This window comes from Gossypium arboreum, chromosome 1 (assembly GCF_025698485.1).
Source record: "Gossypium arboreum isolate Shixiya-1 chromosome 1, ASM2569848v2, whole genome shotgun sequence".
NCBI classification, from domain to species: Eukaryota; Viridiplantae; Streptophyta; class Magnoliopsida; order Malvales; family Malvaceae; genus Gossypium; species Gossypium arboreum.
The window spans coordinates 120,324,705-120,350,041 of NC_069070.1; the positions used below are offsets into that span (position 1 = coordinate 120,324,705).

General features: G+C 34.3%; 1 long non-coding RNA gene across 1 annotated transcript; it reads left to right on the plus strand.

Annotated features, from left to right (window-relative positions):
* The first annotated feature begins 19,719 nt into the window (after positions 1-19,719).
* On the plus strand, positions 19,720-21,611 carry LOC128289388 (uncharacterized). Its single transcript, XR_008279036.1, has 2 exons — positions 19,720-19,832; positions 21,426-21,611. It is a non-coding gene; the product is annotated as an uncharacterized LOC128289388 (long non-coding RNA).
* Positions 21,612-25,337: the final 3,726 nt, after the last annotated feature.

The window sequence follows — 25,337 nt, forward strand, 5'->3', positions numbered from 1 at the left end:
CTAATGTGCAAATAGACAATTCAGTAAAAAATACGCAGATCCTGAGGCGGGTTCGGGTCGGACAGATCGGGTCATGGTTTAAGGGACAAAATGACGTCGTTTTGGGGCTTATGGACGTTGGCCAAAACGACGTCGTTTTGCATGGTCTATATAAGTTAAAAAATGAGAAAAAAATCATTTGTAATTAGTTTTTTAAAAAAAAAGGTTTCTTTCTTTTGTTTTCTCTGTAGGCCTCTGAGTCTGGCGATGGACCCAACTGGTCACCGCCGTCATCTGTCGAGCCTCGCCGCTCTTCCGCCACCGGCGACCGCCGTGTGAGGTGGTCGGAGGTAAAAAAATTCCTCTTTTTTTTACGTTTTGAATTTTTTTCTATATTATGTATTTATATATATGAAAGGAGTATATTCGGAAAAAAAACGGAAACGAAAATAGAAAATTCACCTTAGGGCTTTGATTTCGACTTTTGGTCTTTTTTCTTTGATTTGGGGTTATTCTCGTGGTTTTGCTGTTGCTAGAATCACTTTTTTTTGTGTGTTAAAAAACGAGTGCTTTTTATTTCTTCATTTTGCAGAATCCCCAAACTGATTTTTTTTGCTTGGCTTTTAAAGCCATTTTATATATATTTCCTATTATTTTCACTGTTGTTTACATGTTCCTCTTGCAGGAGCAGTTAGGGCGGTGCTGAGACGACGTCAGAAGTGTCAGAAGGGTGGTGGCAGACCATAGGGGCGGCTAGCATTAGGGTTTCCAGTGTTGGTTTTTTTTTGTTTGTTATGGGTTTGGGCTGCATTGTTTTGGGCTAGGGTTTTAATTTTTAGTTGGGTCTAAAATTTGGGCTAATTTGGTCATTTTTTGGGTCAAAATTGGGCCTCAACAGCTGCCCCTCTTTGTTCATTGTCATGTAACGAGAATGGAGCAAAGGCCATAAAAGGGCCAATTTTGGACGGTCTCGCCGAGTCTTGACTTCTTTGATGCTCCTCTTCTTCAAGTAGCCTCATTCTAGTGCACTGCTTCTTGTTGTTTCAATCCATTCCACTGCAACTTTAGAGAGATAAGGTTTGTAGTTTCGATCTACTCCGCTGGAACTTCAAGGAGGTACGAGTGGTGGCTTTGAGCCTCTCTAGTGCCATTTCAGGGAGAAGAGATTTGTAGCTTCGATCTGCTTCATTGCTCCACTGCAACTTCAGGGAGATAAGGTCTAATATCTTCGGTCTACTCCACTATAACTTCAGGGTTCCTCTACAACTTCATAAAGGTAAGACTTGTAATTTTAACTTGCTCCACTGCAACTTCAGGGAGGCAAAATCTGTATATTCGATTAGCTCTAATCTTTATTCTTTATTGAAAAACAAACATCGAAAATAGCATGGCATACAAACTGACGTTCAGCTCATCTCTCAGATTGAAAAAAAAAGTAAAAAATTGAAAATACCTCAGTGTGTGACTTGAGGCTCAACTCACCTATCGCAATATAAGTTGATTTTTTTGAAAAACATAAATTGAAAATACCTCAGCGTGTGTCCTGAGGCTCAACTCACCTCTAGTAATATGAGTTGATAGAAACTAAAAATACCTCAGCGTGTGACCCGAGGCTTAACTCACCTCTCGCAATATGAGTTGATTTTTTTGAAAAATAGAGACTAAAGGTTCAACTCACTTCTCGTAATATGATTCGATTTTTTTGAAAAATATAAATTGAAAATACCTCAGCGTGTGTCCCGAGGCTTAACTCACCTCTCCTAATATGAGTTGATAGAAACTGAAAATACCTCAGCGTGTGACCCGAGGCTCAACTCACCTCCGCAATATGAGTTGATTTTTTTGAAAAACAGAGACTAAAAGGTTCAACTCACTTATCGCAATATGAGTCGATTTTTTTGAAAAACATAAATTGAAAATACCTCAGCGTGTGTCCCGAGGCTCAACTCACCTCTCGTAATATGAGTTGATAGAAACTAAAAATACCTCAGCGTGTGACCCGAGGCTCAACTCACCTCTCGCAATATGAGTTGATTTTTTTGAAAAATAGGAACTAAAGATACCTCAGCGTGTGACTTGAGGCTCAACTCACCTCTCGCAATATGAGTTGATTTTTTTTTAAAACAGAAATAAAAATATCAGAATACCAAAACATATCATCTGGTGGAACTCAGGAGTTTTTTTCCTTGATCCAGTGTAAATATCATCAAAACCTCTCGTTCTGCTGGAGTACCTGCATATGTCATGCGTGATGTTATCATGATATGCACATGTTTGTCTTAAATGCCTGTATGCCTACATGATTATGCTATGTGCCTTGGACTTGTTTGTCATATATCTCTTTTCGTCACGATTCTTGTGATGATCTGCATTCATTGCTTCGATTCTTGACTTCCTCTTCAAGCTTTGTACCCGTTCTCCAGCTTTACGAGTAATCTGTATTTCTCAGATACCACTCTTTTTCCCCTTGTTGAACTTTGTCCTTACTTTAAGGCCTCGTACTTATTGAATTCTCATCCGGGTAATACTCAACCTTTCTTTTGTTTAGAGTATGTCATTCTACTATTTATTATTTAAACCACACAATGAGATGCATGAACATGGTCAAGTAGGTACGAAAGGGATACCTCACATTTATTTATTTCAAAAGTAACATACAAAGAAAGTTGACTAATAAAAGTTAAAAGCGCTATAAAGAGAAAGGGGAACGTATTTAATGGCTACAAATGCTCTAGATATTCAACGCATGAATTCTTCCACGTTTCTTAATCAAGAATCTTTTCATGCATAGCTTCTTGTGTAGAAGATTTCGAGCTTCTGAAAATACTTCAAATACTGTAGTCTCACCGTTGGACTCACTGTACAAACTCAAATCTACTTCATTGGGACACCCCTTTTGGGTTTTCATCCTAACCCTTTTGTTTATTAAGACGCCCTTTTCGGGTTTTCATCTTGATTCTTTTTTGTTTATCAAGACGCCCTTTTCAGGTTTTCATCTTGATTCCTTCTCTTTTTTTTTAGGTATAATATTTTTTCACAGCATTTGAGTTCACTGGATTGGGTAACTCCTTCCCATCCATCTCAGTGAGAATCAAAGCTCCACCTGAGGAAGTCTTCTTTACGACATATGGTCCTTCCCAATTTGGTGCCCATTTTCCTCGGAAGTCTTTTTGTATTGGGAGAATCTTTCTCAGCACGAGTTCTCTTTCGTGGAATTCTCTTGGCCATACTTTCTTGTCATAGGCCGCGATCATTCTCTTCTGGTACATCTATCCATGACAGATTGCCTTCAAACATTTTTTCGATAAGGTTTAACTGGTCATATCGAGTTCGAACCCACTCTGCTTCCTCTAGTTTTGACTCTATTAAGACTCGTAGAGAGAGGATCTCAACTTCAATGGGTAGCACAGCTTCCATTCCATAGACCAGAGAGAAAAGAGTTACTCCCGTAGATGTCCGCACAGATGTGCGATATGCATACAAAGCGAATGGTAGCTTCTCGTGCCAGTCTTTATATGTCTCGATCATTTTCCCAATAATCTTCTTAATATTCTTGTTGGCCGCTTCAACTGCTCCATTCATTTTCAGGCGATAGGGTGAGGAGTTATGATGCCTTATTTGAAATTGTTCACACACTTTCTTCATCATCTTGTTGTTCAAGTTCAATGCATTATCTAAAATGATTCTTTTAGGCAAACCATATCGACAAATGATTTCTTTTTTTAAGAATCTACAAACTGTAGTCTTCGTCACATTAGCAAATGAAGCGACCTCTGTTCACTTTGTGAAGTAATCTATCACTATAAAAATGAATCGGTGTCCATTAGAAGCTTTTGGGGAAATTGGCCATATAACATCCATGCCCACATAGAAAAAGGCTACGGAGAAGTCATGACATGAAGGAGCGAAGGGGCTATATGAATTTTATCACCATAAATTTGACATTTGTGGCATTTTCGTGCAAAACTAATGCAGTCACTTTCCTTCGGCAGCCAGTAATAATCGAGTCTCATAATCTTCCTGGCCATAGTGAAACCATTGGCATGTGTCCCACAAATTTCCTCATGGACATCTTCAAGTATTTTTCTAGCTTCAACAGCATCCACGCATCTCAAGAGCACTCCATCTTTTCCTCTTTTGTACAGAATACCCCATCAAGAACAAATCCTACTGCCATTCTTCTGATTGTTCTTTTATCGTTCTCATTTACTTGTTCGGGATACATTTGATTCTTGACATATTCTAAGATATCATGAAACCATGGCCGTCCATCTGGCTCTTTTTCAATGCTGAAACAATGTGCAGGGACTTCATATATGCTCATTTGAAGAGGCATTATTTCTATTTCTCTACTCACTTTGAACATTGAAGCCAAAGTGGCCAGGGCATCAGCCAATTGGTTTTCTTCTCGTGGGAAATAATTAAAAGTTATTTCTTTGAATTCTTTAATCAGTCCTACCACTAGATCGTTGTATTTAATTAATTTCGAATCTCTCATTTCCCAATCTTCGCAGATTTGGTATATCACCAATGCTGAGTCTCCGTATAGCTCTAAGATTTCGACGTTTCGTTCAATAGCTACACGAAGTCTCATGATACAGGCCTCATATTCTGCTATGTTTTTGGTACAGAAGAAATTCAGCCTGGCAGTGAACGGATAATGGTTCCCTTCTGGTGATACTAAGACTGCTCCAATCTCATGCCCCAATGTATTCGATGCACCATCAAAGCTCATCTTCCATGACTTCTCTTTGGATGACTCACATTCTTTTCCCGTAATGCACATCAAGTATTCATCTGGGAAATCAAATCTCAATGGCTCGTATTCCTCTGTTGTTCGAGTTGCTAAAAACTCAGCTATTGCACTCTCTTTTATCAACTTTTGGCTCACATAGACAATATTGTATTCTGATAGTAGGATCTGTCATCGTGCCATTCTTCCTGAAAGTGCAGGTGATTCCATCATGCACTTTATTGGATCTAACTTTAAAATTAACCATGTCGTGTGATACAACATATATTTCCTGAGCCTCCGAACTACCCAAACCAAAGCGCAAAAGAATTTTTCAATTGATGAGTACTTTGCCTCATACTCTATGAACTTTTTGTTGAGATAGTAAATCGTCTTTTCTCTTTTCCCTGACTCATCATGTTGCCCCAGTACGCAACCCATTGAATTTTCAAACACAGTCAGATACAATATTAATGGTCTTCCTGGAGTTGGCGGTACTAGCACCGAGGGACTAGACAAATATTGTTTTATCTTGTCAAAAGTCACTTGGCACTCCTCGTTCCATTCTCCAGGATCATGTTTTCGAAGGAGTCGAAAAATTGGGCCACACTGATTGGTAAGTTGAGCAATGAACCGAGCGATGTAGTTCAACCTTCCTAAAAATCCTCTGACTTCTTTTTGCGTGCACGGAGGTGGTAGTTTTTATATGGCTTTTATCTTATCTGGATCAACTTCAATGCCTCTCTCATTGACGATGAAGCCTAGCAATTTTCCCGAGGTAGCCCCAAACATACATTCGGCTAGATTAAGCTTCAGCTGGAACTTTCTCAGTCTTTCGAACAACTTCTTCAGGTTCCCAACATGCTCTCCTTCCCCCTTAGATTTAGCGATCATATCATCGACGTAAACTTCTATTTCTTTGTGCATCATGTCATGAAACAACATCACCATGACCCTCTGATATGTTGCCCCAGCGTTCTTTAATCCGAACAGGATCACCTTATAACAGAATGTTCCCCACATCGTTACGAAAGTAGTTTTCTCCATATCCTCAAGAGCCATCTTTATCTGATTATAACCCGAGAATCTATCCATGAACGAAAATAATGAATGTTTGGCTGTGTTATCCACCAATGTATCGATGTGTGGCAAGGAAAAATTATCTTTAGGACTTGCTCGATTCAAATCGCGATAATCCACACACATTCGTACCTTACCGTCTTTCTTCGATACTGGTACTATGTTAGCTACCCATTCTGGGTACTTGGAGACTTGTAGGAAGCCAGCACCAAACTATTTTTTGACTTCTTCTTTTATCTTTAACAGCATTTCAGGTCTCATTCATCTTAGCTTCTGTTGAATGAGTCTACATTCTGGTTTCAGTGGGAGTCTATGGACCACTACATCCTCATCCAATCCTGGCATGTCCTAATACGACCATGCAAATATATCTTTGTACTCATGAAGCAAAGCGATCAAATCATGTTTGGAGGTCCTAATCTTCACTTCTTGCCTCTTTTCTTCATTTCCCAAGTTTAATATCTCAACAGATTCTTGATCAGGTAGAATCTGTTTTTCTTCTTGTTCTACTATTCTTAGTAAGTTAGGAGACGAGACATAGTCTTCAACATTTTCCTCAGCTTCGAACTCTCCTAAACAAATAGCTTTCTCTAAATCGATTTCAAGATTTGTAACGGGTTTGTTCATATCGTTGATATCTGAGCACCTGAAAGTTGAATGGAAAAGAAAACTATAGAGGAGCATCAAAGTATTGGGACCAACAAGCATAATGGCATGATGTGAGATATATGCAATGACAGGTTGTAAGAAGAGGGAAAAAGTATGAAGTTAATGAGAATGAAAAGACCGTGACAAAATGTATCTCCATTAATGTTCATTTAAATGGTAAAGAGCAAATCATAAGCTCTTACAAAAGAATCCGTACTATTACTTAGGGACATACAAAAAGAAGAGTGTTAACATTGTGCATTACTCTGGAGAAGACTTAGAAATTACAAGGAGATCCACAGCAGTCCAATTGTTCAAAACGAATCTAGGAGGAAAAGGGCGTATCATTGAAACATCTTTAATTACATCATCTCCTTTGTCAATGACATTTATACTGATATTCTGAAGAGCCCTTTCAATTAATAACAGCGTGCTTCATGGATTATCTTGCCCGAGGTATATCATTCTTACAGATATAAATGTTTTTAACAAAGGAGGGTACGTTATGTGCTTCCATTCTAATCTTCGACCTAAGGCTCTTGAAACCTTTCTTTCTTGATCTTTCTGCAACTGTTTTCTTCTCTATCGTATATCCAGCTGGAACCCTAAACCATATCGAGCTTTATATGGCACTGGTTTTAGAGCTCTAACTATCCCTTGCTGATATCTTCCCAAACCTTTCCTCGCTTGGGCTCCCTTTCCCACAGTCAGCTTAATTCCCATCTTGGTATTCCTTGACAACTTAGGCATGGGAATCTTAATTCTTTCAGCAACGAACGTAGCATTGATGAATTTGAAGGAACGGAAGGAACATTCTACTGCATCCTTGCTTACTTCGAGGTATGGTGTATCAGCAGAGATAGATGCGACAATGTCTTCCTCACCCACGACAGTGACCAAAAGACCATCCATGATAAACTTCACTTTTTGATGGAGAGATGAAGGGACTGCCCCAGCAGAGTGGATCCAAGGCCTTCTTAAAAGAAAATTATACGAAGGTGTGATGTCCATGACCTGAAACTTAATGTCATATATATAGGGGTCACTTCTAGAGGAATTTTGATTTTTTCTATGACTTTTCGTCTTGTCCCATCGAATCCTCTCACTGTAGAGTGACAAGGCCTCAGATAAGATATATCAATTGAAATTCTAGAAAGCGTGGCCAAAGGCATGACATTGAGTGCTGACCCGTTATCAATGAGCACATTCGGTATTATATAACCCTTACAACAGGTTGTGATATGCAATGCTCTTACAGAGCCCTTGCTATTTGGCGGTATTTTGTCATCACTGAAAGAAATAAAATTATCCGTGTTCAGGTTATTCACCCACCTATCAAGCTTTTCGACAGATATATTATTTGCCACGTAAGCTTGATTTAACACTTTCAGCAAAGCATTCCGATGTGGTTCTAAATTCAACAGTAGGGATAATATCGAGATTCGTGTCGATTATTTGCTTAACTGTTCCACGATGTTATATTCACTATGTTTGATGAACTTCAAGAATTCATGTGCTTCCTCTTCATTCACAGGCTTTTTAACTTCTTGTTCGGACGGAGTCTCAAGTTCAACCTCGGCCTCACGCATCGGTGCCTTTCCTTTCTACTTCAAGTCATTAGTCTTCTTCAATGGTTTGACCACTTTAAAATAACACCTTCTGCTGCGGGTGAAGTGTCCTACTTCGCCAACATTTTCGGTCGTGACTTTGCATTTTTCACGTTCAGGTATGATAATGTTGACATCATATTTCCATAGTACTGCCTTGTTGTCTTTGTAAGGGAAAGGAGATGGTACTTCAATTATCATATTTGGTTTCATTTGCTCCTTTTTTGCATCATAATAAATCACTAATGGTTGATCAGCACTATAAGAGAAACCTAATGATTGATTATCAGAAGTGCATACTTCTCCTTCATTGGCCTCTTTCATTTTGTTAAAGATCTCGACTTCTTTGTTGTCCATCATATCTTAAAGTAGTTTTATGAATCCTTCACAAGACTGGATGTCATGCCCCTCGATCCCATGAAAATCACAAAAATATTGACTTTTTGTATTTCCTTCTTTAAAAATTCTGTTGGGATGACAAAATAGCCTCTTTTCAACCATTATCTCCCAAATCTTTCACAGCGGTGTCTTTATTTCAGAAACACAACTTTTGGCACGTCACCTGTCTTCTTTTGTCACTGCGCTCACGTTTCCTTCAGTGTGGTTAGGGAATGGATTTCTAGTCGTATTGTCTGCACAATCAAATCGTAGAATGCCTGCATCGATAAGATCTTGAACCCTCCTTTTAAAGGCCAAACAATTTTCTGTAGAATACCCCTGGTTTCCAGCGTGGTACATGCAACTAGCATTAGGATCGTACCATTTTGGGTATGGATGCTTCAGGGGTGCCATATAATGTGGGATATTAATTGTTTTTCCAACAGTTTTGGGTATAGCTCTCCGTATGACATAGGAATTGGGGTGAACTGGGGTTTTTCAAGATTGGATCTTGTCGGTCTTTGTTCATTTTTGGATTGGCTTTGAGCAGGCATGGTATTTGGTGGGAACATGGCAAATGGTCTTTGGTTATCTATGGCGTACACGGGGTAAGGAGGAGGTACTTGATAGTAAGGGCTTTGGGGAGGATAATAAAAGTTTGGAGGTGGGGGATATCGAGGTCGTGGCTGGACTAGGTAAGGATTAGAAGTGTGGTGGCTCTCAATTCCCACCATATAGGCTTCTGCCTCTTTTTTCTTTACAGGTGCTGCCCTTTTCGAGTTTTCAAAACCTTCCATCCTTCCACTCTTGATGGCATTTTCTATAAGTTCCCCGGATATTACAATATTTGTGAAGTCTTTCGTGACACTTCCTACCAACTTATCATAAAATGGTACTTTCAAAGTGTTGATGAAGAGGACCGTTGTTTCAGTTTTAGTCAATGGGGGTTCTACTTGAGCTGAGATATCCCTCTACCTTTGCGCGTATTGCCTAAAAGTCTCTGTCGGCTTCTTTTCCATCATCTGTAGAGTTAGCCGATCAGGTACCATGTCAGATACATGCTTGTATTGTTCACAAAATACTGATGCCAAGTCTTTCCATGATCGGATCCTTTCTCTACTAAGTTGATTATATCATCGAAGGGCCGATCTGACCAAGCTGTCTTCGAAATAGTATATTAGCAATTTATCTTCATTCACATAACCAGTCATCTTTTGACAAAACATGACAAGATACGCCTTTGGACATTTCGTTCCATCATATTTTTCAAAATCTGGCACTTTAAATTTTGGAGACAGAACCAGATCGGGCACCAAACTAAGCTCTTTGGCACTTAGTGCAGAGAAGGTTTCAGCACCTTCTATTGCATTGAGCCTTTCTTCCAAGCTCTTATACTTGTCCTGGGCATCATGATCATCTATTTTCAACCTGGCTATTTCTACCGGATCATCCAAATCTGGAACATTGGGATCAGTAAGATTAGCTCCTGGGTTTGATACGAATGTACATTGCACTAGATGAGCAGGTGGTACAAGTCGTTGCTCGAGGCTTGCAGGTTCCCCTTGAGGATATCCTCTTTGCATTGCATAGGCTTGAGGTGGAGTGAATCCTAGGGGATAGAGTGGATCCTGATCATGATTATCTCTCAACTGAGGCTCCATAATGTCAGGGCTCTGCATAGGTCATTTTCCTTTAACCAAAGTTGTCATCATCTCCATCATTTTGGCCATCTGCTCTCTTTGCTCGAGTGATTCCTCTCGAGATCTTAACATCAGATCTCTTGCTTCCTGTTGTGACTTGGTCAACTGCTCTTGCAATTCTCTTTGGGCCTTTTTCATCCTTTCAATTCTCTCATTGAACTCGGCTTCCATAATTCTAGCTTTTCAGCGCGTCCTATAAGAATGGCGTGATTCTAGACCTGTAGTGTCACAACTGCGGATTATATAGTTTTAGCCTTAGTGAATGATTATGGTGATATGTACATACAATGAACAGATGAATGGATGAATGACAAATGAATGTTAGTCATGAATGAATGTGCAAGAATTTGGTGTTGACTCCAAGATGGCCCTTACTTAGGCATTTCATTAATTAAAAAAGTCTATTACAAAACGTTTCGCTATCTTTGATTCAAAAGTTACATAAATTATCTAGCCACATTGCCTTGTTTCTTCACTCGTTTTAAGAATTCTTATATGCTTGATCTTTGACTCGGAGGTAATTGGCAACTGAGAGCTTCGGCTTCATCTGATGATTGCATGACTTGCATAGCCGCCTTGCGAATTTTATTAATCAAAAAGCAGAGTTGCATTTCCTTTTCTTGGAGAGCTCTTTCGTAGGCGTGAGTGTCTCTGTCGTACTGACTATTCTTTTCTTCTAGGTCTTTTAGGAGATTATCCAACTGTTGTTGTTGAGCTTGCAGTGTATTTTCTAAATCTCGTACTTTCCCTCTTAGCTTTTGATGTTTAGACTGACTAGTCATTAGTTCTCCAGATATGATTTTATATTCAAGATTCTTCTTTTTTAACTCTATCACAGCACACGCAGTTTTTTCCTCTTCTTTCTTCGCTTTCCTTCTCCAGAATTCTATCCTACATTTGATATTGCTAATTTCTTCCTTCCATTCTGCTGATGACTTGCCCAAACCAGTATTTTTTATAGTGTTTCTTAATTTCTTATTTTCCAAATGAAGATCCCTTAAATCGTTTCTTACGATCTCAGCATCTTTTTAAGCTTTTCCGGTTTTAGATTTTTCAATTTGAACATCGATCTTCAGTTGGTAGTTTTCTTCTTGAAGAGAATTGATATCTCGTAACAGCTTAGCCTTTTCATGTTCAAATTCATGTCTTGATATTTCCAACTCGGACGACATTTCTTCTAAGAAAAGATTCTGGAAAGTATAATCCATCGGCGAGATTTGTTGACTGTTCACTCGTCGTTGTCTCTATATGTCATAATCTTGAGTGATAGTATCGGCATAGAGAGCTAACTCTTTAGGTGAATTTCCTTCTAAGACTTTGCAGTATCTCGGACTCTTTTCATGTAACCCTCACTTGTAAAGGCAAACTCAGACTGTGCCAATCCTCCGATAGCAGGTATGAATTGTCGTGAAGCAAACTGCCTTTGAACCATTAATGGGGCATATCCAACTCCTCCCCATAATCCTAGTAAAGGCACCTAATCTTGGCTTCCACATTTGTATAACAGAACTGAAGGACGGATCCATGGTGCTTTCCAAGTTATCTTCGGTACGAAGGTTCTGAAAAACTGAAACCCAATGCTGTTCGGTGACATCCTTTGGCCAATCTTTCTCAAGGTAAGCTTTCAATAGGGCGAATGTTTTTGAAAACATGTGGAAAGGTGTGCGCTCCACTTTCCAGAAATGGCTTAGAATCCAGACATTAAGTAACTGTGCGCATCCGGTAAAATGTCCTTCCCCTTTCCTCCTACAACAACTTAGAGATCTAAAAGTCTCGGCCAAGATAGTCGGGACGGGGTTGATCCCTTACTTCAATCTTTCGAAGAAATCCACTACTGCGACTTCTATATGCCCGAGAACTTTTGGGAAGACAATTAATCCGTAAATAGCCAAAGCAAGCAGATCCACTCTCTTCGCAATATCTGGATGGTTTTGAACTAAGTCTCGCAGAGAAAACCACGGAGCACAACTAACTTCATTCTTTTTTTTTATCTGTGTTTCAGCCCATATATCGGTCATTCCCGTCAACCTCACTAGCTTTTTCTTGAAAGTCATTGGTTTGGGCTCTTTCACATATATCTTGTTGAAGTATACGTTGTCAACACGAAGCAAGGCAGCATACTCTTCTATAGTCGGAATGATATCTTCCTGATTGAAAGTGAAACATTGGTATGCTGGGTCCCAGAATCGAACCATGGCTTGAATCAACTGTTCGTCTACATTGACGGCGATTAAGTGAGCTATATCCCCGTACTTTTCAGTGAAAATGCCCCTAGTATTTGAGTCCCATTGTTTCCAAATCCAAGTCAAGTCTTTGAGGTTATTTTGACGAACGTTCGAAGTTACATGTTTGGGAAGATTGGATATACATCCTTTCGTTAGACTGTCCCCTTTTGCTTTCTGGTTTTCAAAGACCAGTCTCGAACCAAGACATTTTTCTCGGTTACTTGCGTAATTGACTCCTCTATCAGAAACCCGTTTTTGGCAACCAATCTCTAATCAACACATTCCTAATCAAGATGCCTATGATATATGATGAAACATAAAAATAAGAAATAAACAACCTTGGTTAGTAATCACAATAAATATGAACAGAGAAAAAAACTATAGAGAATCTAACAAATTAAGTTACCCGGTCCAATAGACCCGATTTTTTGCAAAGTATAAATGTAAAAGAAATGAAAGATAAGTGGTGTTTCTCCCGTGTACTTATTTTGGTGACTATTAACGGACGGAGGTTCGGCATGGCTCTAGTTAGGTGACTCGTATGGTTTACTAAATGTGGTTTTGGTTTTAGGCAGGTACTCGAATTGTTCGTACTATCGTCTACTAAGACTAGTACCAAGCCTCAATCGTAGCCTATCACAGGCTCACGAGTTCAATTCGAGGGATTACATTTACTTATGCCTATACGGAGGGACAAGTTAACTTACGAAAGCATAAGTCATATGTAACCCAGAAGTATTCATTAGCCTGTGCGGAGGGATGAGTTAACTCACGAAGGCATAGCGTTTACTTCCACTTAAGCGGATGGAGCCCGAGTAGAGAGCTCATGTTATGCAAAAAATGCAAGTGCACGGTGTGTGGGGAGAAACTCACAAACCTTTACGTTTTATTTAAAAACTAAACTAAAAAACTAAAACCATACAAACTTAGAGCTGAAAAACAACAAGACAAAACAAGTTAGAAGAATATTTACGACATGATGCAAATAAATGACTTTTCAAAAACAAAATTTAAGAATCACGACTAAATATTAATTTGAACAAGGAATTTTGAAAATTTTGACAACACGCGTTTAATTCTAGACTTGACTCTCAAAAAAAAAAAGTCCCTAGCGGAGTCGCTAGCTGTAGCTACGTAAAAATTTCTCTTTGGTCGCTAGTTGAGACGATTATGTGAAAATTTGAAAATGGAATTTCAATTTTAAAAAGAAAAGAGTCGCTACCGATCTTTTTCTAGGTGTGATCGGACACCTAATAAATCCTCTCTTTTTTTCCTTTTTTTTAAAAGAAAATTTATTTTTGAACAAAAAATGAAGGCCGAATTTGGGTCTACGCAAAGATCCAGAAAAAAATAGGGTTCGGGAGTCGGTTACGCACGAAGAAGGTATTAGCACTCTCGCGACGCCCAAAATTGGTATCTTGTTTAAGACGCGTTGTCTTAATTCTCGAAATACAAGTTTAATTTAATATTTAATCATGATTCAATTGAAATACGAGAATTTAAAATTTTTGGTTTTTTTTTAGAAGGACGTCTCGTTTTTAACACGAGCCAATGATATTCACCCAACATAGCGATGAAATCAGCGACTTAGTGTTGAAATCGGTACGTTGCCTTACTTATTGAAATTAATTAAAAACATAAAGAAATAATGTCATTTGCAATAGGAATTTATAAATAATGCAAACGATGATACAATTAATGAAAAATATTAAAATACAATATTAGAATAAAAATAACAATAATATTCACAATATAGAAAATGATAATAAAAATAATGTTCTAATAATATAATAAAAGAAATAATATATTTGTAATAATAGTAGAAAATACTAATATGTACATGAAAGATACACATGTAAATGTATATGTTAATAATGATGATAATGATAATAATACTAGCAATAATAATGAAATACAAAAGCAAATATAATAATAATATTAGAATAAAGTAATAAAAGAATAATACTATATATAAATATATATACATATACATACATATATAATAAAATATACACTAATATTAATAATAATGATAATAGTAATAATATTGAAATACAAAAAGCAAATATAATAAAAACATTAAAATAAAGTAATAAAAATAATACTATATATAAATATATATACATATACGTATATAATAAAAATATACACTAATATATAATAATAATAATAATAATAGTAATAGTAATATTGAAATACAAAAGCAAATATAATAAAAATATTAAAATAAAGTAATAAAAATAATACTATATACAAATATATATACATATACATACATATATAATAAAATATACACTAATATTAATAATAATGATAATAGTAATAATATTGAAATACAAAAGCAAATATAATAAAATATTAAAATAAAGTAATAAAAATAATACTATACGTAAATATATATACATATACGTATATAATAAAAAGTATACACTAATAATAATAATAATAATAATAATAATAATAATAATAAAGAAACGAAAATAAACAAGAAAGGACTAAAATTGAACTAAAAACAGAGTTTTGGGGTAAATTTAAAAGAAATAAAGGGAAAAGGATCAAAATGCAACACGCGCGTAATCTGGAAAGACCGAAACAGAAATTTTCCTTCCCCTCAAAACGCAGCGCAGCATGGGGGACCGAATTCCAGAGCATAACGAATTTCGGGGCCAAATTAAAATAAATAGAAACTTGATTGCAGAACATAAAAAAGCGGAAGAGCCTAATGCCCAAATAGACCATTAAGTAAAAAACACGCGGATCTTGAGGCGGGTTCGAGTCGGACGGATCGGGTCATGGGTTAAGGGCCAAAACGACGTCGTTTTGGGGCTTATGGACGACGGCCAAAACGACGTCATTTTGCATGGTCTATATAAGTTAAAAAATGAGAAAAAATCATTTGTAATCAGTTAAAAAAAAAAGGTTTCTTTCTTTTGTTTTCTCTACAGGCCTCTGAGTCCTGCGAGGGTTCCGACCGGTCGCCGCCGTCATCTGTCGAGCCTCCGCCGCCGGCGACCGCCGTGTACGGTGGTTGGAGGTAAAAAAATTCCTCTTTTTTTTTTTACGTTTTGAATTTTTTTTCTATATTATGTATTTATATATATGAAAGGAGTAGATTTGAAAATAAAACGGAAACGAAAATAGAAAATTCACCTTAGGGCTTTGATTTCGACTTTTGGTCTTTTTTCTTTGATTTGGGGTTATTCTCGTGGTTTTGTCGTTGCTAGAATCACTGTTTTTTTTGTGTTAAAAAACAAGTGCTTTTTATTTCTTCATTTTGCAGAATCCCCAAACTGATTTTTTTTGCTTGGCTTTTAAAGCCATTTTACATATATTTCCTATTATTTTCACTGTTGTTTGGGTGTTCCTCTTGCAGGAGCAGTTGGGGCGGTGCTGAGACGGCGTCAGAGGTGTCAGAAGGGTGGTGGCAGGTGGTGGTGACAGACCATAGGGGCGGCTAGCATTAGGGTTTCTAGGGTTGTTTTTTTTTGTTTGTTATGGGTTTGGGCTGCATTGTTTTGGGCTAGGGTTTTAATTTTTAGTTGGGTCTAAAATTTGGGTTGATTTGGTCATTTGGGTCAAAATTGGGCCTCAACAATCTTCTTCTTCTTCAATTAATTTCAATTTTAACCTTAGTCTCCATCACGAAGGTAGCTTATTTCATTGAAACTAAGTATCAATACATATGTATGACCCTAAACAATTTGCTGCTCAAAAGTACTCCACAATCAATGCACGATAGCCAAGGAATAAACCAAAGAAGAAGATGGGTTAGTCAAGATTAAGCATAGAAAAATAATCGATGAAATAGATAGGGTAAAAGACCTCTGAAGAAGAGCAAATTCTGAAATGGTTTGGTGGCTTGGGTTTCTTCAACTTCTCGCCACAATCCTCACATTGAAACCACACCAGAGAAGCTACCTTTTATGGTGGCGGTGAGGCCAAGGTTAAAGAAGAAGAAGATTGCCTAGACTAAGCAAAATTATAATTTGTTTTTGTTTTTCTTAGGTATAAAATAAAGATAAAAATTTTAATTTCATGTACAAATAAAATTTCAACACATGAATATCTTGCTACTAATATAATTTTCCTTCGCCACCTAAGATAATTTGACAAAAAATTATTGACACTATTATCAATTGTCTTTTAAGTGCTCACTTTTAAAATTTATAGAGACTAAATTATTTCACTTTGTTTTGAAAAGAATCGAAATTTAAAAGGACAGAAGAGATCTTTTTGCCTATTCATTAACCAGGAGTGGCGGCTTGAAAAGTTTTAAAAATGCTTTCCCTTCAGTCTAAATCGACTCTAGACCTATTTCAATAATTCATTTTACTATTTTAAAATAATAAAATATTTTATTACTAAAACCAACATATTATTATAATTAAGTTTAAATAAAATATTATTTTATTATTAAATTTGCATTTATTTGAAAAGTGTTTTATTTTTTAAATTTTCCTTGTTGTTCTTACTAATAATGTTGTTTTCAAAATTTAAATTGTACTCTTCTTTAAAAATTTAATATATTTTACTATTATACTCCACTCTTATTAAATTTATCTACATATAATTTTCTGTAAAATTTTAATATCCATTCATTAATACTCTCGGACACACTTATTATAGTTATTTTTTAAGATAAGGGAGACACTTGTTAGTGTTGAATCTATCCCTCGGAATGTGGAGAAGATTGAGGGCTATGGCATTAGGTGATGATGAGCTTTTCTCTCAAACAAGGAGCCATTGTTCACACCGAAGAGTATGAAGGATAAACTTGCATGTCATGTGCGGACCATTGATGAGGTTGATGTTGCCAATTTGTTGGGAGTTTTGTACTTTTTTTCCCTACCCTAAAATCAGTCAAAAAGGTACATGAGAAATCTTATCTTACAGATAAATGTCTAAGGAAAATAGGCCACTCACGTAATTGGAAAAAGCTGGTCCGTTGAAATGACATGCTTTCTTGCACAACACAGCATCGCGAGGCATCTTCTTTTGCAAGACAAAACCATTAAAATTCCAAATGTAAAATGAAGAAATTCCTTATAAGTTGAGTGCGGGAGCTTTCACATCATGCCTCTAAAAAGTCATAATTCTCTTGCATCTCTGAAACACAATAAATGATAAGATAAGAAATAATTTGTCAAAGCAGTTTACGAGGAACGATAAGGAGCAATGTTTACTAGTATTGGGTACTGTCCAACTTATAAATTTTTCATAATGCTGTCAAGAGTCTTGGGCTATTACTTTGCTGATATTTTAGACATGCTAAATACTGTTATGAGAATTTTTTTTGGTTTGAATTAGATTACGGAAATCAAATTTTTTACTTTGAAGAGATTAGATTGAATAACTTGATAATATATACTGTAGATTTAAAGACTTATTTTGATCATATTAAAAATATTATCCATATTGATTATTGGGAAGATATATTGAAATGTTAGCGTAATTAAAAGGGTGAAAAATGTTAGCACTTATTCTATTATTTAGAACTTATTTTTTAAAATGTATTTTTATAAATTAAGATTTTCGAGAGAAAACTTAGTGGAGAATAATCTAAATATTAGATGCAAAAGTAAAATTATTAACGTAATGAGTGTTATTTCTTATAATAGCATTGATTCTGGATCTGCTCAGATTACATGCTAGTATCATTTTTATTCTTTTATGATGTTACTGTATGGAACATGAAAGTTTGCTCAACTTCTCGGATAGGCAATTTCCTCCTCCTTTTAGAGATCTATGAAGTTCCTCTTCATAATGTATTCTTTGATTTCTGCACTAGATGGCTTGCCACAATTATACCAACTTACCTGACTAAGTTTCATTACCAATCACTCGGATTTTTTTAGAAAGAATTGAATACTTAAATATTTATGAACGGAATCGAATTGTAATTTAAAAAATAAAATTAAAATGTTTATTTAAATTTGAATCGCATTGAAGCAAAATTTGTTCGATAAAATTCCACTCTATTATTTTTTCATCATTCACGAACTAATAAAAATAAGCATTTTATAAAATATTTTACATTTTAATCTAAAAAACTTCGCTCTTACAATTTTAATAAAATAAAATTATCCAAAATCAAATTAAATGATGACACGCTCATGGAAAAAAATTATGTTGAAATATTTTATAAAACTAATATTTATACGTTTAATTTACAATTTGATCTTTGAAATATATATTAGTTTGGCACTTAAATTTTTTTGCCAATTATAGTACTTAAAATATTTCTTTACCAAAACTTAACAATTTTTTAAAAAATCAACCAATTAAATTGTGCCTTATGTCTCTGATTTTTCATTTTAAAATATAATTCTTTTTTGATAAAAAAACATTATTATTCATCTGTCACAATTTACATCATTAGATATATAATTTTTCACGTAACTTCAACTTGTTTAATAACTAAATCAAGTCAATTCAATATTTATTTATGTTTTTTTACGAGTTGAAGTAGTAATTTATGTTTCCTAATAGTTTTTATGATATTTCGATACTTAAATAAGGTTGTGGTTATGTAGGGTGAATCGAGAGCTAAAAATGCAATTTCGGGTTGAAATGGTTGCTAATGTCATGACAATGAAGCATGACAGTCGCAACATCAAAGATCGAGTTGAAAATAGCCCCGAGAATGACATAGGAGTGCCTGTTGTAACATCGAGCTATGAAAGTCGCGACACCAAAGATTGAAGCAAGAAAAAGCTATAAATAGTATGTGACGTCGCGACGAGCAAGGGCTCCACGTGGTGATGTCGCGATTATTTCACCAGCACAAAGGTTGCATTTTCAAGGGGCAATTCAAGGTCTTTTTCGGGTTTAAAACCCTAAATGTTGTTTTACCGATGCTAAAAAAGTGTATTTCCAGGTCTTTATTTCTAAAAAGTGGATTCGTAAATATTTATTTAAAAATATTTATAAAGTAAAATGAGTGGTTAATTAGAGTTTAATTAAGTGAATTTAGCTTAATTAAGGATAATTAGATAAAAGGATTAAATTGAATGAAGAGTGAAAGTTAATTATAGAATAAAGAAAAGTAAATGGACTAAATAGGCAAATAAGCTAAAAGGAGAGCCAAGTGTATGGCAAAAATAAAATACATGTGAAATAATTATATTGGTACAATTGTGATATGTTTATTTAATTACTTTTATTTAAGTAAATAGATTTTATTATAATAAAATATTAAATAAATAGAATAAATAAAATAAAGACAAGTGTGTGGTAATAATAATTTATATGTGTACAAATGATATATATATACACTTGTAATATACATGTATACTTACTTATTTTTTTAAGAATAATATTATATTATAATATAATTAAAATATAAAGTAAATGAAACAAAAGAAATAAAGAAAAGAAAAAGAGAATGAAACGAAACAGAGAGCAGGGGGAAAGAAAGAAGGAAGGAAGAAAGAAAGAAGGAAAAAGGGAAAAATTGGGATTTCAAGGCCTGAAAGTTAAATAGGTATGTCAATTTAGCTCTTTTTACTTGATTTTGATGGTTTAGAAACTTTAGAACAAGGTTTTGATGAAGTTAAGTTGATGTTTTGAAAGTTATTAGATTATTAGACATTGTTCGTGTTGAACAAGAAGATGAATTAAGAGCTAAATTAATAGAAATTCAAGTTAGAATTGATTAAAGGATTGAATTGTAAAGTAATTCATGAGTTTTGAATAGTAGAGACTAAATTGAAAGAATTTCGAAATTATGGTTTTATGCTGAAATTAGAGAGCTGAAATTAGTTTAAAGTGAAAATTGAATGAAAATATTGAGTGAAGGATAAAAGTTAGTCTCGATTTAGGGACTAAATTGGAATTAAGGTAAAAGTTGGATAGAAATTGAAATATTCAATGTGAAAATTTAATGATAGTGTATTAATAATATTTAGTTAATTCCCGTAGCTAATGATGTCTCGAAAAATCTCGGTTAAGCGAGGATAAGGTGAAAACAACGGGAATTAGCTCGGAAACCACGGTTTGTATTTCTATAAACCGAATCTAATAATTATTTGTTGAATTTATTATTTATATGAATAGTAAGTATTATTATTATGGTATTGAATTGAATAAAAATTTATGAATTATTAGTGATTATTGATATTGAATAGAATATGTGAACATTAAGTGGAATATTGAAAATTGTACATTGCATTTAAATTGATTTGCACGTGGATTGATATGGAAAAATGTATAAATTGAATTGAAATTAAATTACGAATGAAATTGAAATTTGAAAGTTTACTGAAATCCCTATTAACAGTATCGGGCTAGTCGGATATAATTGGCATGCCATAGGATTAGAAGTGTTCAGGGATATTCCGACTGTGTGTCAATGAGACACTATATGTGTCGACTATTGTGACTGTTCCGCATTCGTTCTGAAGAGGTACTCCGTACTTGACTGTTACTGTTACTGTTCCAGATTTGTTCCGATGAGGTACTTTGTGTGCCGCTACTGTTACTGTTACTGTTACCCTTACGGTGTATTCCGGCTTCGGCCGATGAAACACTGTATACTATTTCCGGTGTGTGGGTTAGATCCGTGTATCCGTCCAGGTCCGAGTCATGTTAATAGGGGTAACTAAAAGTATTAAAGACTGTTTGCTACGGAATAATTGACTGTTACTGAATAAATGACTGTTATTGTATAACTGACTGTTATAGAGCAACTGAATGCTACTGAAGAAATGATTATAACAGTATAATTAATTGTTGATGAATGACTGAATGTTCTGTATGAAACCGATAAATTGGTAGATAAATATTGACTGTTGACTGTTATGTATTAAGGAATAACAAATTTAGACCAAATTAAATGGTAAAATTTATAAGTTATGAAGTGAAGTTAAGTGATTGAATTATAAAGACTGTGAAGCTAAAAGCTAAAGCTCGAATACATATATGATTGACAAATATTTTTGTTTTATTGATTTATGAAATTACTGTAAAAGTTGCATGATTTTAAGCAAATGTTATATTTTTTTATATACTATTAAGCATTTAGTTTATAGAAATACCACTGAGTTTATACTCAGCGTACGGTTGTTTCCGTGCGTAGGTTAAGCTAAAGAAAGATTGTCGAATCAGCATCCTAAGCCGATCCCAAACTCAACAAGGTAAAATATGTTAATTGTTGATAATGGCATGTACCTAGGCTATTAAGTTAATAGAGTAAAAATGTTCAAGAATGGTTTAAAGATGTTAGGTCATAAATTGAAATCTGCATGCTTGAATGTTAATATAAGTAAGTTGTTTAAGATTGTACACAAAAATTTTAAGTCAATCTAGACTGTGGTACCACTGAGAGTACATTGGTTGAATGTCTTATTGTCAAGTTGGATTAGCATTAAATAAGTTTAATCGAGTTTTAATCATGTTGAAAGTCGGTAAAAATGTTATCTTAAAGTTTAAGTTTTTACAGGGTTAGTAACTTGCAAAATGAAGCTCATCATAGGTCTACACGGCCAGGTCACACGGGCATGTGATCAGATCGTGTGAGACACAAGGCTCGCGCACGGGTGTGTGCTTTGGCCGTGCGAAATTAACAGATTCTAAAAGAAACAACACGGTGTTCCCACACGGACGTGTAAGAAGGGTACACGGGCGTGTCCCCTAGGTCACACGGGCGTGTGACACTGCTCACAAAAGGGAATTTTTAAGTTTTCACGAAAATTTTTATAAGATTCCGATCGAACCCCGGTTGGATTCAAATGTTTATAGTAATCAATATAGGCCCATTTAAGATACAAAATGACAAAATTTTAATTTGTGTATCATAATTATCCCCGTTTAATGCATAAAAGTATTGTAAAGACTGGTAATGCTCCGTAATCCTGTTTCGACGCCGGGACTGGGTTAATGGGGTGTTACAGTATTAATTAAAGGGACATCTTAGTACTTCAATTTTAGTCTAATAACTCAAATTATAACCAGAATTAGGGGGCTTCAGAGAGTATTTCATTCATTCTTCGTTTTTTAATTATTTAGATTAGGTTTTCTTTTATGTTTTCCTAATCAGAGTTCTTCTATTTCGAAGTTGAGACGATTGCGAGCGAAGAATGTTCTGAATTCATGCTGTTAAATTGATCCATTAATAAGCATTCTCTTTCTCATTTTTTTTATCTATATCTCTTTCATTAATTTTGTTAACTGAATGTTTGTGTAACTATTAGAATAAACTTGTTCTTTTATATATATATTTATATATATCTCACATGAATCAATTGGGTAGTTGATTAATTGATTAAGTGTATAACTATCTAAAATTAGGTATTTATTCAGGTTTGCTAAATAACTTAGTATACTAGGATTAACGACCCTAGTAAAACATTTAGATAGATGAGACCGAAAATGTATCTTATTAGTTAAGCCTTTAGTAGACTTGTGCTAAGTGGTGAGACCGAAAATGTATCTTAGGTGGTAACTCTTAGCAAAGATGAAACTGAAAGGGTATTCCTAATTAAGAATGGTAAATAACTCAATTATTGGCTTAATTAATAAATTAGTGATTCAATTGATTCTAGACTAAGTAGCTCGCACCGTTGAAATAAAGAATAGGAAATTTTGATAGCTTAACCTTGGTTTAGTTTAATATAATTACTTTTATTATTATTTTAATACAGAAATCGCACTACTAAGTTGTAATTCAACTAGAAGAATAATTATTTTCAAGTAATTAATTTTGTAATAATTTTCACTAATCTAACAATCCCTTGGATATGATCCTCGGAGTACTCTCTAATGTTTAGCTGTAAACTTAAACTATATTACTACTTGTTCGCTTGTAGATATCGCACTTCTATTCTTTATCTAAATTGCATATTTCTAAGTCCCAGCACATGCACACTAGAATGCGATCAATTATTAAAATATTTTTAATTACTTTTTAAATAATTTTTACTCTTCAACAAAACAAAAGTAGTTTTGCCTGATCCTTCAATACCCCAAGTTTCAAATTTAAATAAGCTCTTCAAAATAGTCATTTTTAAACCAAACCCAAACTCCAAATAACACTTCAATTTTAAGTTTGATAATAATCTTTTAAATGAATTAAGATTAACTCGTCACACTTAGTAGCTTAAATATAATATAAATTTTATTTTAAAATTTTATTTAATATATTGTCAACGAAAATTTTAGATTACACCAACAATGTTCAAAAGGAAAGACATACCTCTTGTAGAGCTCAAATTTTGCCTGGGCCCAACAAGCAGAGCCTAAAACACCAACCTTCCAATTAGCACACTACTAAACCGATCACTAACTCCATCACCCCACTAACTCCATCACCCTACTTGCCACTAATTCCATCACCCCACTAAATCACCCCACTAACCCTATTACCCCACTTGCTTAGGAAAAGAGAAAGGGGCAATCAGTTGTAAAATTTGGCTATAAAAGCCATTCAAAACTATTGTAAAGGGGGAGGTTTTTTTTGGAGAAAAGGAGAGGAGATGCTGAATACGAGCACAAAAAAACAACGATTCAATAACGGTTTTTATTTCGAAGGATTTGCGCATCGTTTTAATTTACTCCTCATTTAAATATTGTCTTTTGTGAGTTGAAATATTTGTATTTTAAATCCCTATTTATTTGGGCACATTTCATTCTAGTCATTGTCTACGCTTTTTAAATTCTATTTGTTTACAAATTATCCCCTTAATTTTGTTTTTATTTCCATTGAGTTCTTTTAAAATTCATGTTTTTATATTTTTTATAATTCTTCCCCCCCTTTCATATTATCTTAACATTTTGTTAATTGATTCCACCTTATTTTAATTTTTTCTTGTTGTATTTTCTTTTGTATATTTTCATTCTGCTTTTATTATATTTTATTTATTTTCTTTTATGAACATTTTTAAATATTATATTATTATTTTTATATATTATTTATATTAAGCTATTTGTATTTTGTGTATATTATTTATTTGTATATATATTATTTTGTATATCATTTATACTTGTTTACATTACAAAATTATTTCTTACACTTATATATATGTAGATGTTTACTATATCATTAGCTTTGAATTGTTGCACATTATTTTTTTATATATACATTGTTGATTTTATATTATTTTATGTATTTTCTTTTAAATCTATTGATTATACATTTCCTTTTAAATCTCTCTCTCTCTCTCTATATATATATATATATAATTTATGCCTTTTAAAGTTATTTTATGATGTATTTTTGTTTATTTCAAATGTTTTATATTATTATCTCTGTACGTATATTTATAATAAGTTTTTCATTATATGTATATTATTAATTTAGATAGAAAATTATTTTTATTTATTTTATAATTAATTTTAAAGTTTTGCATGTATTGTTTGTCTGTATACATATAGTTTATTTTATGTATTGTTCGTTTGTTTATTGTTTGTTTTTGTGTGTTTTAATTTACATATCTGCACCTTTGTAATATCGTTGATAAATTGTGTAATATATTAACTATGTACATGTTCCATATTAGTTACTTTGCTTTTGGATTTCTGTGTATTGATTTATGATCGAGCTTGCTTACTTTGTCATCTTAAATTGTTCAATTTATTTTTTTATATAAACCGAATAAATGTACTTCACCGCTTTTATAATCACCCTCATTAAAAAAAAAACCTCTTAAAACGAGGCAATATTTCGTGTTTGGAAGTTTGAGAGATCGTGCCCAATCGTGCTGGGTTTCGATTTTTCATTCGACTAAAATACAGATTATCCTTTTGAAATTCCATCCATGTTTTCTCAAATTAAAATGAGGCAATGTTTCGTATTTGGAAATTCGATAAATTGTGCCCAATCGTGCTGGGTTTCGGTTTACCGTTTGGGCCGAATAGTCAAATATCCTTTTTAAAAGTTTTAAGTGCATGTGTTTTGGAAATCCTGAGATGATCTTGTGTCGAGGGTTCGAAATATTGTATCCAATCGTGCTGGACGTAATATTTTATTCTTTCTAAGCAAGAGAATCTCAAT